Source organism: Pagrus pagrus (assembly GCF_965226575.1).
Source record: "Pagrus pagrus genome assembly, chromosome: 10".
NCBI classification, from domain to species: domain Eukaryota; kingdom Metazoa; phylum Chordata; class Actinopteri; order Spariformes; family Sparidae; genus Pagrus; species Pagrus pagrus.
In genome coordinates, this window is record NC_140194.1 from 19600036 (window position 1) to 19617041 (window position 17006).

At 42.9% G+C, this 17006-nt stretch overlaps 1 protein-coding gene across 2 annotated transcripts in view; it reads left to right on the forward strand.

Moving 5' to 3' along the window:
• The first annotated feature begins 502 nt into the window (after positions 1–502).
• LOC311263664 (transcription factor SOX-6-like) overlaps positions 503–17006 on the forward strand; it is a 115641-nt gene continuing 99137 nt past the window's right edge. Inside the window, exon 1 of one of the 2 annotated variants that reach the window (XM_084363890.1) lies at positions 503–821. The gene's annotated coding sequence lies outside the window, so the exon portion shown is untranslated. Of the gene's footprint in view, positions 822–1877; positions 2293–17006 lie in introns of those variants that run through there. The other variant, XM_084363889.1, reaches the window with a different exon arrangement.

The window sequence follows — 17006 nt, forward strand, 5'->3', positions numbered from 1 at the left end:
CTCCACAATCATGAACAGAAACGAACATGCGACTGCGATGCATGTGTGCTTTGGAATCTGTGGTGATTTCTGTCACATAGAAAAAATGTTTGTAAGAAAAAAGTGGCCCCAGTAAAATTAAAGCAATAAAAACAACAGTTAATATTAAACAATTAGTATTCATAGTGACAGCTAAGGGCAGGTGACCAGTACGCGCACGCACGCACACACAAGTGCGTTTAGGCTACATACACACAAACATACAGAGAAAAGGTGACAGAGATGAGCGGAAAAGTTGAAATAAGGATAAAGAGAGAAAAAGAAAATAAAGTGTTTTTGTATTTTAATGAAACGTGGACTTGAAGATAATGAGACAGAGACACGGACACAGATAAATAGAGAGAGAGAGGGAGAGAGAGTGAGAGAGAGAGAGAGAGAGAGAGAGAGAGAGGGAGAGAGAGGAGGGGTTATCCTGCCTCTGCCTCTTTACCCGACACTGTCCCGCACTCTCACTTAACCTCCACATTGTGCCGGACGGGAAATAACTTTAACTACTTTTGAGAGAGAAAAAATCCTCCGAACGAGAGCTCCTGGGACTCAGCAGCACCTCTGAAAACGACGCCGAAGTGTTTTTATTTCACTTTGTGATCCTCGGCGGAGCGCAAACAGAGGAGTTACCAAAGCCCCAGACACGCTCCAGCGATGGTGACTTTACGCACGGGATTTGAAGGCTGTTTGAACTGACTTTGGTCTCGTCGCTGAAACTCTTGATCATCGCGCCGCCACAACAACCTTCAAGTTTGCCCAGAAACACGCAGCGAATGACGAATAAGTGACTCCAGGTAAGAGAAGTCCTGTTGCATCAATGTGGACAGCGCCGGGACCGTGAGCCGGCCGGCGCGTCCTCCGGGCTGCTTGTTTTTTAAAAGTAGGTGCGCACTCCGCTTATCTGTGCTTCACAACAAACAGCGATGACAGCAGCAGATTCAGGGGGCATCAGTGTCTGTAAACCTGCAGTTGGACCGTGATTAGACTCGGTCGACCCTACGTGACCTGCAAAAACTCACTCACAGGAGACTTTAGTTTTAAAAACGTTCTGTATCATGAAAAAACACAACTGAAATATTTCTTATATTAATTTATGCATATCCTAATTCGACACCAAGGCATTAAAGTAAGTAGGTTTATAATAAAACAATAAGAAATAATAAGAATCAACCTCACGAGTTAATTGTCAATTATTGTTAAATACGTTTTAGCTTTGATAAACATGCAAATTAACAAATATGATTTTTTTCTATTAAATAACAAATGTTAAGTGTGTAATGAGAACATAAAAACCGCGTGGTTGTGAATTGAGAATCAAACTAAACACGATTATAAAAACTTTGCAAATAGTTCTGATTTTGCATCACAGACTCATCTTCAAGCTGCTGATGGGAGGCTAAAAAAACAGTTACAACATAAAATCTGTGATTTTTTATATGAGAATACATTTGATATCCAAACACGTGTAAACAAATGCATTTCCACCCCTTTTTTCCCAGTTGAATGTACATAGAAAATTGAATATTCAGGGTTAATTTCAGCCATAAAATATGCAAATATTTTGTGCAAGTGGTTATAGCAGAGTCCATCCTCCACAGCCCTGTCACGCACAATTAACACAAATGTTCCAGCAGTTTTTAGGCACCGAAAAATGGCTCTAAATGCTCAGAACCAATTAAGAGATATTAAGAAGGAGTCTCTGAAGCGTCGTGCGCAAAAAATCTGTGCAAGGACAGTATTTATAGGACTAAATGCAAGAACATGAGACACTGAAGTTTGATTTTTATTTAGTATTTTAGTGAAAAGAAATGAAAAGGCTCCTGGAGTCAGACCCTCTGGAGTCAGCGGGATGACTCTCAGTAGTTTCCTCCTCGGCCACACAGCGGTAGCCTTCTGTCCATAATCGCTCTGCCGGACAGCGCCGTCGTCCCCGTGCGCGTCCCCGTCCTCCTCCTGCTGCACCTCCACAGACTCACATTTCAGCCGGCTGCGAGTCCGTGGTGCCCCGCGTCCCCACTCACATGTGCCGGAGGATAATACACAGAAAGAGACAGTAGAGAGTGAGAGAAAAGTGGGAGAAAAGAAGAGGCGTCTTTAGGGCCCGAGTTAACTTTCCCCCCGGAGGTCACGCACACTGACCCTAGAAGAATGCGTGAGTCATAAATTAAAATAGACTCGGAGCCCCAACACGGACCCACTGGGAGACAATACCGGGGGGGATACAGGACAGTGTCCCAGCGCGGCGGGAGAGTTGAGAAATAACTTGTAAGTTTCTTTTCCTTCCCTCTTTGCGATCGTTGTCTGTCTCTTCTGTTGGAAGTTCGGACCGTGCGTCTTTGTGACCAAATGTGCCAGTTTCACTTGTTAGTCGTGCAGCCTGACAGAGCGACAGCGCTGAGTTAATTGCGGGTGTGTGAACTTGAGCCATGCACGCAGGCAGGGACACTTTCTTCTCCGGAGCGAGGAGCCTGCAGCCCGGACAATCAGCTGGGTCTGCCTCCTGCGTCAGAGTTTGCCCTGGTGGGTTCACGGTGAGGATGTGACCGGGGGTACAGGAGGACAAGGCGCACGACAACGGCCTGGATAAGACTGATAGAGTCATTATAGGGTGTTCCCCATATTTAGAGCCACGCTACACCTCTCAGATAAGCCGCTGCTCGCATGCAGATAAGGAGCTTTTAGAGAAAAAGAGCGAGAGGGGGAGAGAGGAGGGTCACGCACGCTGGACGAAGTGAGTTTGAAAGAGGAAGTCCGGCAGGTTCACCATCTGATCTCATGTTTGGTGTTAGGCATGAAAGCGCATTTTTCCAGCCTCAGCTTTAATTGTTTTACGCATCCACATTTTTTGTTTGCGCACCAAATCGCTCCTCTGTGCAAAAGCTATAATTGCCCGGCTTGACAGATCCCCCAGTTACCCGTTCGGACCTGCCCACAGCGGCCTGCGCAGTAAATCACAATTTCCAACAAGTTGTTTTAATTGTTTGGACTCTGGCAGAACAATTTATAGACCAGCGACCCCCCCTCTCTCTTGTAAGTGAGAGTGTCTGTCTGAAAAACAATCCGAGCAGGGGGGTCGCAGAAGTTGATCTCCTATGGCATTTTGTTTTGAGCAGGTGCTGCGGGTTGAAGTTCCCTCATAAGGTAAAGTGGCATTAGAGTGTCCAAATGGCAGACTTATATATAGGCTGCCAATTCAGCACATTGTCCTGGGCTGCATGGTTGCGCTCTCTCCGCTGTCTGAGGGAGACCTGCAGCGATTTTCTTTTTTTTTTTTTTTTCCTCCCCCCTTCTTCTTCTTCTTCTTCTTCTTCTGTGGGGATCCGCGCTGACAACAGGCGGACAAGCCTGAAAACAGCAGCCGGTCACTGTGCTGTGTGGTCCGATAGTGATTCTGTGTGCGACATGAAATTACATGAGCCGTGCGTAAAATGACTCTTTTCTCTGTGGCAAATGTGTATTAATCTCCACCTGTGGTGTAGAATAAATTGGAATAATTCACACAATGATTCATCTTGATTACACACTTTTAATTTTAGTATTTAAAAAAAACCAAACATTTTGCTCAGGTAGAAATAACATTCATCATAACTCACAGGCCTGCAGCCTCACAGATAATGATTTCATCTAGTTTCTTCTGATCCGATTTTCTGATTTGATATAGGAAATAACGTTTTCTGATTACATCTCTCACAACACACACACACTCACTCACTCTTCTTTTCCAGCATCAACACATATTTACCTATTTTTAAAAAGCACTCATTTTAAACCAAATTCCGCTCTGAAAACATCCATTTCTCTGACTTTGCCTTCAACGGTGAGCCCTGAAAATGTGCACGCTGGTGTAAATGTAATGCGAGGCCGACCTGCAGGATCTAATTCTCATACTTAGAAATCTATCCATTGCTCACATGTTATTCTAATGCGCTGCATATATTTCTTGGACTCGGAGGGGCCTTTTCCTTTGGTGTGGCACAGAGGGACTCTTTAGTGGCAGAGAGAGGGCACAAGCCGCTGGAAAGACCAGAGATTAAGAGATATGACGGCTGAGAGGAAGAGAGAGATGAAGGGATGATGGAACAGAGGAGATGGAGGACTGAATTTTCAGACTGTGCCTGTGAATCGCATCTAATTACAGTTTTGGGGTGCATCACCTCCTTAACATTGCTGTTATTTTATTTACCCTGCCTGCTGAGCTGAACGCCCATCTTCCATCTGACCACTGTGTCGCAGATTTAAGCGTTTCCACGTGTTGTTTTTTTGAAGATGTCGTTCACCTTCATCAGAAAACCGTCGCTCCGACGTTCTGAGCCTGCGGCCGATCCGGACACTCCTAATTATTTGTTGTCGGGCTCTTTGAAAAAGACACCAGCCCCCAAATTGGACATGTGTTGTACAAACACAAATTAAACATTTAGCCCTAAGTATTTCTCCCTGGGTCCTAAGTGCATATTAGTCAGCCTATACTTATCTCTGGCCCAACGGCACACCCAAATTGCAGTGCTGCTGCTGAAAAAGAAAGGTTGAAGCCCAGGAGAATGAGCACTTGAAACACGCTGGCAGATGCCCCTATGTTTCTCAACCACAATGCAAGCTTAGGTGTGTGTGTGTACATATATCGGTGTGTGTGTTTACGGATTTTCTGTATCTTTTGTGTTTCTGTGATTGTGGACATAATCAGATCCGTCAAATGTTCCCCTCGGTGTGACTAAGTGTGCTCATGTGCATTTTGATGTCTTCTCCAGTGTGTTTTAGATGTGTGCGTGCTTGAGCATACCTGTGTGCATGTATGCATGCATGTCCTTGTGCACAGATAAGTGTGTATCATATAAAAGCATTTCTCTTGTGGCGTGTCCTTGCATGTGTGTCTATGCTGGGTGGCCTTTCTGCCTGCACATATGTATGTTCATGACTGTGAGTGTGTGCCCTGCTGGGTGGGCGTGCTTCTCTGGATCCCTCCTCTGTTCTCCACCACCACATAACCTTGGAAACAGACTCCTCATTTTTCTCCGGAGTGGAGAATAAGGAGAGGCCGCGCTCATTCTCCTCCATCCTCTCTTTCAATGGTCGGGCCAACCTTTCCTTTCTGCCGCTGATTCTCCAGCACCTGCTCCCCACCATCCACTCACAAAGCTCCAGATAATAGCTTACCTGACACACCAGCTCCTAATGATGACATTCATTTCACATCTTCACATACAGTATTTAGGCGACATCTTTGTTTCGGCGGGGTGTCCTCGTCCGATTCACAGCAGCTCACGGCCGTCCTGGTGCACAGAGCAGCTCGAGTTCATGCAGTTCATCCTCTCCCTCGCCTCTTTTCTTTCTCTCGGCCCTTTTTCTTCAGGCATCAGGGTGTGTGTCACCGTCGTGCGATGACTGCAACATTAACAATGGCTATTATTTACCTGCGAGGGACTGAGTAGGATTTACAAATGCATGGTTTACACAAGAGCCTTTGACAAATGACTGCTGCACTGTTAACACAGTCACAAACCTGGCCTCCTGCCTAGAGAGAAAAATAACAAGGGGTGGCTTAAATCCACATTAAACTTAAACCACTTGCTTTTTTTCCCCCGTATATTTTGATTATCGGTGATGAATGTTGTCTGCAATTTTGTTGTTTTCTGTTTATTTTGTAATTTGTGAACAGCTTGGCATGGCAGACCGCAGCTTCGAGCACTTTTTCTCAAGTGGAAAGAACTCACTATCACACTCTCCAGTAACACTGCCCTTTCTCCAGGTTGTTGAACTATAAGGTACAGCAGTTTTACTTGCTAATGCTCAAGTAGTTTTGGGAAGCCAGATCAAGGTTATTTCCAACATCCTCAGAGGAAGTTATCGTGATCGCGAAAACTGAAATAGTGAGCAGCAGGCTTTATCTCGTATGTGGTCACAATAACTTCAACCTCAGAGTCCTCCAGTATTTGAAGCACTCGGCAAACATTATTGCATCCATCTGGTTCTGCTGACAGGACCACACTGAACTGTTTGCACCTAATGGGGAAGAAAGCGCATGGATTTAAATTAATTTCCTCAAATTATGTTATAGAATTCTTTCTTTCTGTTGTATTTTAGTGGAGTAAGCAGCAGTGGATTAAAGGTGAAACAGTTAGTTAAATTGATATGTAGAAATGGTCTAATGAAGGTATCATATTTAAAACTCGGATGGCGCATACCTCCGCCAAGGCCCAACAGACCGCTTTACTTCAATCGAGCCTAATCCAGAATCAAATAAAACATTTAAATCTGCTGGATCTGGATTTTTATTTGGATCCACGTCAAACTGTACTCACTCATAGAAAGCCTCCCAAATACATCTGATTCTTTTCATCACGATCGATTATTCTCTGAGAAAATGTCAAATGTAAAGTTTTGAATCTCATTCCCAGCTCGTCAAAAACTGACGCCTTGAGATTGTAGGTCAGGTCGGTCGGCCGCCATCCCAAAGCATCATCTTTAACTCTTGGTTGACATAATGTTGACACTCTTTACTCCTGATCTGGATACTGATTGTTGATTTTTTCCCCCCTAAAGAAACGTGTCACATCTGATTAAAAATAGAACAAAGTGCTTTAGAATCTCTGATGTTGCGTGCAAAATCGATTAGCCTCACATGTTTTTCTTCATTGCTGCTTGGTCATGGAAATCCCATCATTGCAACTTTATTGTTTCATTTGCAAAAAGACATAATTCAGACTGTTTTCTCTCCTTTTTTTCACTTGACGGACATCTAAGCTTCGCCAGGAGCAGCAGCCAAAAGTAAATGCTAAAAAAGGAGTCCTGGAAAAAACATCCAGCACAGTTAATTCTTTGCTAATACGTGGACATAAATTACAGGATTAAAGTGTTGTGGTCAGTCTCTGTGTTTTCAGCCAGTCAGACCGCAGATTCTCGGTATCTCGAACAAGACTATAGGGTGACCAGGTGACTGACTCTGGTGCTCAAGTGGCTCTTTATCTGTCAGTCAGTAATCGTGGCCTTGGATTGCAGCAGGAACAGCAGATGCTTTGGCAATTACACTGCTCCTGATGATTTTACAGAAAAGGGAAATCACATGCGAGCATGTCTGCTTGTCCAGGAGCTTTTAGAGTTTCAGTCTTTCTTCCCCCTTCCAATTTCCTTCTGTTTCTCCTTCTTTTTTGCTCAGTCAGTTTTCAATGTATTTTCAGGGAATCATTCCTAACTCCACAGAAAAGTTCATCAGAAAATGCTGGAGATATCAAATGTGTCTAAGTAAATGCCCTAAATGACTCCTAACTTCAATAACAACCTGGAGTGTGCTTAACATAATGCAAGAAGTCAATACGGGAAAGTGGGTGTCATTAGCAAACAACTTCTGGTTTGGTGTATCCTGCTTAAGATCCAGATGGGTGGGGTTTGATATTTAAGACAATACAGGTGCACGAAAGTTTTGACAATCAAATGAAAGTGTTTAAAGATACATTTACTCATCTTTTGTGTGATGCAGTTCATGACAAATACACCCCACCCCTCTGGCACACCCTGAAGGTTAAAAAAAACAAAAGAAATTATTTGCACTACCTTTTGATGAATATTGTGTTTGTAATGTTTGCAGAATCACTCTCAGGTGCCGTGCCTGTGAATTTGACATTTCTCTCTTTATCTGCTGTTGAAAGATTTTTAATACAAGTTGTTTCGAGAGCCACTGCAGCACAACGCTGCTGGTTTCTTTTTAAGCTTTCACCATGAATTTGTCTGTTCAAGGATGGAAAGGAAGAATGAAATGTGCTGAAATGTTTGTGGCGAGGAAAAGGCCTCCTGTGCTGCTCCCATGAGCCTCTCTCAGACTGTTTTGAGGGAGCCGCTGAAAGTGGCAAACGCTGCTCAGACCGACAAATTAGAACCACACGTTACAGTGGATGCGTACTTTGGCTCGGACAGTGAGCACACACACACATGCACACTTTACACAAACACACATGCATTCTACGGTATACAACACATTCCACGACACATATGAACTGAGCAGCATGTAAACTCACACGTAGCATGCTTTCTTGGCTCCAAACCACAAAAGGAGAGTTTACTTTGCTTTCTATTAGACATGACGTTTTATTTTATTTTAGAAAAAACCTGATATTGATGCATTGTGTAAACATGGTTGGATGGTTATTGGAAGTTTAAAGGCCTGGATAGGAAAAAGACAAACAATGGCAATTGTCTGGGAGACAAGTATCATGTTTTGTTTAAATGTAATGGAAAAACAAAACCTGGCTAAGTACCATTTAAAGGGGCAGTACAACAACTTAGTGCTGCTTTTTAAAGGGTCGGAGGACTTGTGAGGGACAGATTATGAGACGAATTGTCCAGCTTGAAGCCTTTAACTTAGCAAATTCTGCGTCAAGATCCAGAAATGCTCAAGCCTAAATTTCCCATGATGCAACTCAGTAGTGTCCCTTTGTCAGACCTTGGGAAATGCCCAGATCTTTCAATCTTCATGCATCCAAGGTTTAACGCAGGCTTATTGTTGAAAGCTTGTAGCCCTTAAGCCTGATGACATCGCTATGATGCCGTGACCAGTTAACTTGGTCTTGATGTGTAAAGTTAGTGATTTAAACTAAGTTTCCTCTTGAAGAATATTTTTCCTTATTTCCATTAATTGCTTACATCGCCTTGATTTATTGAAAATGACTCTTAATCAAGAGCCATTTGATTTTCTTTGAAGGTTTAACGCAGGCTTATTGTTGAAAGCTTGTAGCCCTTAAGCCTGATGACATCGCTATGATGCCGTGACCAGTTAACTTGGTCTTGATGTGTAAAGTTAGTGATTTAAACTAAGTTTCCTCTTGAAGAATATTTTTCCTTATTTCCATTAATTGCTTACATCGCCTTGATTTATTGAAAATGACTCTTAATCAAGAGCCATTTGATTTTCTTTGAAGGTGACCAAGACTCGCCTTCTGCCCCAAATAATCAGCCTCATCTCGCCAAACACAGTGAAATAGCTTAATAATCACTTTCAAGTGAAAAACAAGCATGGTGTGATTGAATCCTGAGCTCATGTTTACATTGTTTTTATAGTTTGAGTCCGCTCCTCCCATCTGCAGAAGCGTCACGCTCCTCTAAAAACGGCCTGGCTAACCTTCACTTTACCACTCGTAGTGGTTTGGAGTAATGGGGCGTGGCAGCAGGGTTCGGGGTGCGAGGCCTCCGAAATGACCCTGTGGTAAAGTAGTGAGGGCCAGGATAACGTGGTCCCACCCGCCGGAGCCTGAATCCAATTGGTCGCTGGCCAGGTTGTCTACGCAGGGCGTTGCCATGGTTTCCAGGCCGTAAAGAAGTCTTTAATCGAGCCGTTGTCATCATGAGATGGTGGTGAGTGTTTGGGAGAGATGGAGGCAGCAGTGGGAGGCTGGGTATATCTACTGTGTGGCTCAGAATAGAAATGTACGGCTGCTTCCAGAGCTGTCTTCGTGAGATACACACATCAGGTTCATTCCTTGTGTCATGAAGTTCCCAGGGCTATATAACGCCTGGGAATGTATTCATAAATGACATGCTCCTGACACGCTCCTGGACGATATCTATTTGTATATGGTATGCTATGTTCTGTACACGCTGTTGGATTAGCAGAAGTGTGGAGTTCAGTGATGACGGCGTGCTCAGAGGAGTGGCGCTGGCTCGGGTATCGAGCTGACTGCGCTCAGACCTCAGGTTTCCGCCACGTAATCCAACACACTTTAGATGGTTGGCGCATCGTGGCCTGCTGACATTTGTGTCTGAAGGCTTCACACACAAGAATACGCAAGATACACTTAACGGTAATGGAAGCAGCACTGTGCATGTGTGAGAGGCATCTGAAGAGAACTGCAGGCTCTTCAGGGGACCCACCTGTTGGGCTACTTCATGCGTCTACTGTTCACTGCATGCGGGAACGAACTTGTTCTCCCGTTCAGCCTGAGATGAGACCACACTGGAAACAACCAATCAGATCAATTGTACTACTGTATTGTTAAAGGTAGTTGATTTGTCTTGGCTCGCAGCCGGTGTGTAACCAAGTTAAATGGGCCTTTGCCACAGTCCCTCAAGCTGATGGTTCCCTGTAGGAGGGTCTGCCACTGCAGGAGGGAAAATCGCTGCCTCAGCAAGCTGTTTAGTCTCATTCTCCAGGAGCTTAAGCTGTGTCTCCCTGTTTAATATGGGAAACATACGTAGGCTGGCCTGTGATGTCAATTGTTATTGCTGGAGGCCTGCTATAGGAAAAATCTCATTTGCCTTTGTAAAGCACTGTAGTGAAAAGGAGCTTATGTCATAAAGACGCTATTGTGGCTGCTGCGGGCCCTGTCGTGTGTGTATGTGTGTGTCTTTAAGTGTCACTACTCTGACCCATACATTGTGGATTTCACGTGTGTTTTCCTCACATTTGTGCAGGTTTCAATGAACAATGGTCTCGGTGCCTGTTTGTTCATGGCGCTCACAAAGGGAGTTAAGCAGCGGCCTTTTGTGCAGAAGATTTATGAATGAGAGCTGCTATTGTAGCTAACATAAATGATTACATATTTCTTCTGCCTGCCTCTCTTTGATTTTATGCGCTCTTTGTCATTGTGCAACTCCATGACTTTTGCCGATCAAGGATAAAGAGCAAGATAACAATGGTGATGATGGAGGGAGTGTGTATCAGCTTTGACCAATTCATCATAACCCAAACACTTACATCTGAAAGAAATGCTGTATCTCTTCAGAGACTCGCTTGACTTATATTAATAGAGTCAGTACCTGCTCAACTCATGGCAATAAAACTTTCCTGTCACTGCTTGATTAATCCAATTAAACTCTACTTAAGTGCCCAGTCCCACCTGTAGAGTTGTTGCGGTGGCCCACAGGGCTCAACTGTTACATTTCCAGCTACAAATGTGTGTCAGTGCTGCTTAATGTTCCCTGGATTATTTAAGCTTAAAAATAATGACCGGACACAAAATGGGAGTAGCATCATAAAATGCCAAACACATTAAAAGAATGCTGCTTTGTGGATATCAGATCAATAACTGTTAACCATGTAATCACTCAGTCAGACCGCATCTCACTGACATCTTGCAGGCAAGAAGTCTGTTTCAGCCACGGAGAGAGCAACATAGAAGCCCTTGTGTAATACAAAATTGTGGAAAAATTAAGTAAAGGAAAAGGCTTGATCCTTAATAAACATTTGCAGCATGCTAAAGGTTTCTATAAAATGAAATGCGTACATTAATTCTTTAGAAAAACATGTCACCAGAGTGCAACAAGTCAGAGCAGAGTGGGGTGGGGGAGTTTGGATCTGGCAGATGAGATAAACTGTTTGATTTCTCTAAGGAATACAAATTGTAGACATATGGGGGAGGAGAAGATTGAAGTAAAACATTTGATATTTATTGCCACCACAGTTTTTTCTATTCGTTTTTTTTTTTTTTTTTTTAACCACTCCTGACGACCACCTCCTCCATCTCAACAAGCCTCCCCTCACATTCAGCTCCTCCGTGTTTTACGGAGCAGCAGATTTGTGCGCTGTCCTCTAAATCATTTCCCTCTCTCGCAGATTGCTCCCTGCTGGAATATTGGCCTGACAGCCGTTTTTTTTTTTCTCCCTCTGCTTCCCCAGTGGACTCATTTACATTTATGCACGCAGCAATTAATTACAGGCTGGCGCTGGCCTTGTAAATTAGAGGGAGCCGAGGTCGCGCTCATTATTGCCCGTGACAGTTAAAGCCTTGTTTGGGTCGTGACAAGGTTGACTTCAGGCTGGGACAGTGGAAGCTCAGCAGTGGTTGGCTGGTCTTCATACATCTGATATCACTTTGCAGCAAAAAAAGAAAATTTACTTTCTTGATGAATATGTTATTTTAAACTATCATTTATTTTATTGGATCCCAAAAAGTTTTGCAACCTGAATGTTTTTCAGACAGTGTTTTTCTCTCTGTAGCTGTAGGTCATCATTCCAGGCCTTGTGTTTTGTCTGTAGTGTAATGCTCTCTGTGTGTTTTGGGGGTCTTTCATCCAAATACTTGTAGAGGAGCTTTTCTATAGACCCAGGAGTAAGGCAGGGGACTTCTCACGGTATTGGTCTTTTCATGTGAAGACGCTTCAACTTTTTCCGGCTCCTTCCTTCACAAGGCCCTTCTTTCTTCTCTGTCACGCAGCGATGTGTTTGTGCATACCTTACCAGCTTGACAAAAGAAGGGAGAGATCCTATTCACTTCTGCCTTTGACATTCACCTCTTGTTTTTACAATCTTTCCAAGGCGCGCTGTTTGCACAGTGGAACAGGCTTTGTCTTGAAGAAGTGGGACAATGGCGAGCGCCATAATGTAATCTCCTAAGGGTAGCAAGCGAAGGGGCGAGGTTGAGATGTATGTGCTGGCGCTTGCCTCTACCAACCCTCTCCCTCCCTCCTGCCATTTACTTTAGCAATGTTTCATGTTAACAGCGACTTGGGAGAGAATACATGTTGTCACTTAAGCCTCTGTAATGTTCACCTATGTCTTTTGTGAACAGAACACAAAGGCTTTTCACTCATGCAAACATCCCCTTTGCTCATTCCTCTTATTAAAGGTGTTCTGAGTAGCAGTTTTCCCACCCACATGCATATTTGCGACCTCGTCCTTTTTTATCAACATAACCGCAATTTCTTTTCTATTGAAAGATTAGCTTTCCTCAACCTTTAGCAAGAGCTTAAGCAACCTTAACCCAACCACACATGGAATCAAAGTCCTGCGTTTGTACACCAAACTAACCAGCCAATCTCCGACCTCTGTTCAGTAAACCCAATCACCCAATTATGTTTCTGCAAACCACAGATATGTTGTTACTTTACATTTCTTTATGTTGCAACTTTGCGTTTCTTTAGGTCATATTTTCAGCTGTATGTTGTGACAATCCTGTGACTATGGTCTGGTTAGGTTAAGGCACAAAATCCACTTGGTTAGGGTTAGGAAAATATCACGGTTTGGCTCAAAATACCTGCTTTGGTACCACAAACACCGCTGGAGATGTCACAAGGTCTCTTTAAAAACACCTGGTTTTATTTCCACAAACACGGCGGGAAATAGTCCCATGGTCACCTTCAAATTACCCAGTGGCTTCTCACTTACAGATGTTGAAACACAGACTTGAACTGTGGTCACTGGCTTGGCAGCCTTCTTGCTTAACTCCACCGCCATCCTCTCTTCCTCCTGATGTGAAAGTCAGGTCATGAACATGTAACGTGAATATGGCGCGTGACCAGTGACACATAGAAATTTGAACGTGTCAGTGATTTGCAGAAATGTTAACTGCCAACATTTTATCCTGTTGATTGAGTTGGTTCAGTGCGGGGTCAGTATGCCTCAACCTTATCAAAATGTGTCTGAAACCCATACTTCCCACACCTTCCTGACATTGGAATTGGTCAGCAGGTTTGAACATTTTTTTAAGTTTCCAAAGCCAGCTGTCCAACAAGTTTTACACAGAGTTTGACCAGGTATGTGTGTAAAGGTGAGAAAGTAGTGAGGCTTTTTCTCTTTTCGGTCCCGTTTCATGTGCACAAATGAGTGCAACACCGTGAAGGAAAAGATTGTCTGAAAGAGTTCGTCATCCTTCCCTTTTGAACAATTATTGCGTCTTGCCCCTCTTTGTGATGCCATGCTTTTCACCTTCCAGAGGAAAACTATACACATGTTTACCTTTAAACATGGTTGTACGGCACATCTAATTAATTCGCTTCAAATAATTTGGGCTTTAGGCTGTCAAAAATTAGGGATTGGCAAAGACAATGCCAGTGCATGTAATGTAGACAGCAATTACATTTTCTCCAAAACATTTTTGTCAAAGCAGATACGCACCGTATAAACATATTTTTTAGAAAATGGGACTGATATCTGAACTCTGATCAAAGTGCAGGCTTTGGGCACAACCATTTGATCTAGTGTAAAATCTCCAGTTTGACAACCAGTAACAATTTCTGTGTGAAATGCAGCAAAAATAAAAGTCCGAGATAAGAAGATAAGTAGCTTGCTTGCAGCCCTGGAGAGAAATTAGAGAAATAATAACAGAAACATTACGAGGCCTGTGCAACATAGCCAGCGGTCCACTGAGAGTCAACGTGTGCTATAAGCTCATCATTTATGGGTCAAATGAAGCTCATTCTGGTTTAATTGCCCATATGATTAGTTGGAACCATACTCCGTTTCCTATGGTGCAGACATGGAAGTGGCAGCACAGAGCCTCATGTGGTGCTAAGCTCATTGAGAGCGCTTCTGTCTCATAGAGTTCCATTGTTCTTACTCCAGTGTGTCCGCGTCTGCACAAGTGGCATTGACAGCTGCAACAAGACAACATTTGGGACTGTGCATATTTTGTTGCGTGAATGCTTGCATTCATTGTGCAGGTGCAGGCGTCGCTCCTACAGTGTATCTCCTTGTCGTGCACCATATCTCTTACCTCTCTTGTTTCTGTCTGTAATGCTATGATGTCACAACTCTCCTTCTGCCAAGTCTCTGGCCTTTCGTTTTGCTGCTCTAAGTTTCTTTTCCAGACAGGTGCATTTTTGCCACTGGCTCAATGGCAGGGTAACATGTGCCATTTTACAGCTGTTGGACAGTGGGCCAAAAAGGTAGCTGTTACTTCCTGCAGTTGTCAGGAGGAGCCTGGAATGGCTTTATAGCCTGGGTCTCCTATGTCAGCTCCCCCTCAGAGGTGGAGGAGAAGAGCAATGGTTGGGACTGGGTACATGGGAGAGTGAGATGGAGAAATACAGAAAAATAACCATGATGACCTTTTAAGAGAGTGTATGCAAGGGAGGAAGAGCAAAAGTGACAATAAAACAAGAGGATATTTAACGTGGGCTTGTTGTCTGAGAGTGTGTGTCAGCTTGTCTTTATGGGGCTGTTTTAGTGCTAAACGGTTCCTGTGACTAGTACTGTAACTCAGGGAGCAACACCTCATGTCATCCCTCTTATTTTTACTCTTTGGTTCTGTGCCTTTAGGATCAGGTGTTATGGCTGAAGTTAAAATCATGATAATAGTAAAAATCTATCTTTGAAAAATCAGTGTGAATATTTGCAATATCCAATGAAAAAGACTTATTCCTGCAACACTAACAACCTCTGCATTGATTTATTAAAAAAGAATCAATATTTTCAAATATTATATCAAACTTTGTGACTGAAACATCAACCTTTTCTAATATATCAATGCAGAAGTGATAAGAGTGCAGGAATTGCTCTTTTTGAGGGGGATTTGATTCCCTGCTCCTCAAAAACACATAAAGCAAGTGTTGTGTATGTGTTGCTTTTGACTCATCTTGCACATGAATATTATCTATATTATCATATATAATATTAAATTACATAATTAACTAGTTATTTTGTGAGTCAGCTGCATAATAGCATAAATTGTTGACAGTGATATTGAGTTAGAGAACTGTGTTTCATATTTTACATCAGAAAAAAGCTACAACTGTGATTCCAAAAACGTTGCTGTAAAACGTAATTAAAGAAAAACAAAAATTGTTACCAATTAATCTGTTTACCTGTGGAGTGCTCCAAACAGGTGTTTTTTTAACATTCACAACTTTCCCAGTCTTCTGTTGCTCATCGCAACTGGTTTGAAACTGTTAACATCATATTCAGAATAATCATATATTTACAAAAATCAATTAAGTTAACGAGGTAAAACATTGAATATATTGTTGATGTATGTAACACAATGCAGATATTGTAGGACATGGTGTTGTGTGCTCTTGTAAAACAAGAAAAGAGCACTTCAAAATCCAGAGGCAATCCAGGCACAAGTACCTAAACGAGAAGGGAAATATTAAAAAGCCTTTCTCTCAGTGGCCAAGTCATTAGAAAGCCATTCATTAAAAAAGCCAACATGTCTTGACCACTAGGTCTCCATCACGGCAGTGGTTGTTTTGGAGCCCTGAAAGAGACCTAGTGGTCAAAATGTTGGCTTTTGTCTAGCCTATTAATGATTTGGCGACTTTAATAACAGCTTTTTAATATTTCCTTCCTCGCTTTAAAACTTTTCCTCGTTTGGAGTGCCTGGATCGCCTCTGGTTGTTGATTATATATAGTCTTTGTAATGTTTTCAATTGAGTGTATGTCAGAAAGGATTAGCACATTCTCCTATTCTGTCTGTCCCAAATTGTTTGGACTTGGGGTTGCTCTTACTTGTGTAAAAAACAAAAATGTTTACTTTGTTACTACAGTTTGTGAGAATCATTCATTTGAACACGACATGATCATATGATTCCACTTAAAGCCAAAAGATGACAACACTGAATCGTCACCCAGCCATTTCTTTGGTTTCAGTTTTCAAAAAAAAAAAAAAAATGTGGGTTGATATGCACATGTACGAGCTTGAAACGCTTTTGGGGCACGTATTGAAATCTATATTCATAAACTCTCCTGCCACACCCTCAGTGACTTCTACTGCACACAGTAAGTTAGACCTATTATCTAAGAATGTTTTATCCCCATCCACCATGCAAAATACACTAATTCTAGTGGAATTAAGTGGAAGTGCCCTTTTCAAATACAGTCGTGTAATTACCTATATGAATATGTCAGAATAGGCAGAAAAGCATGGGCTGCTTTGTGCAGAATCCATGCATGTTATAGTGTGAATGCGACCGTATGCCTGCACACAAGGCCGTTGCAGAATGTACATGTGTGTGAGCATGTGCAGCAACTCTCCTCTACAGGGCAGCCAGCTGTCTCTCTGATTACCCAGCATCCTCCAGGTGTCAGATCTGCCATCTGCAGATGAGTGGCAGGGCGTGTGGAGCGGAGGAATGGAGGGAAGAGAGGGGGTTCAAAAAAAAAAGAAAAATAGGAGAGGAAACAGAATAACTGGTTCTGCAGACATCTGGAACGTGTTCAGACGGGTCATCGAGAGCCGCAGAGTGTGAACGGTGCTCAGGGGATTGAAGAGGTGGCTTTTAGAGTCGTTTGCTTCTGAGCTTTTGTCGGGCAATTCTGCTTCTTCCACAAAAAAAGAAAA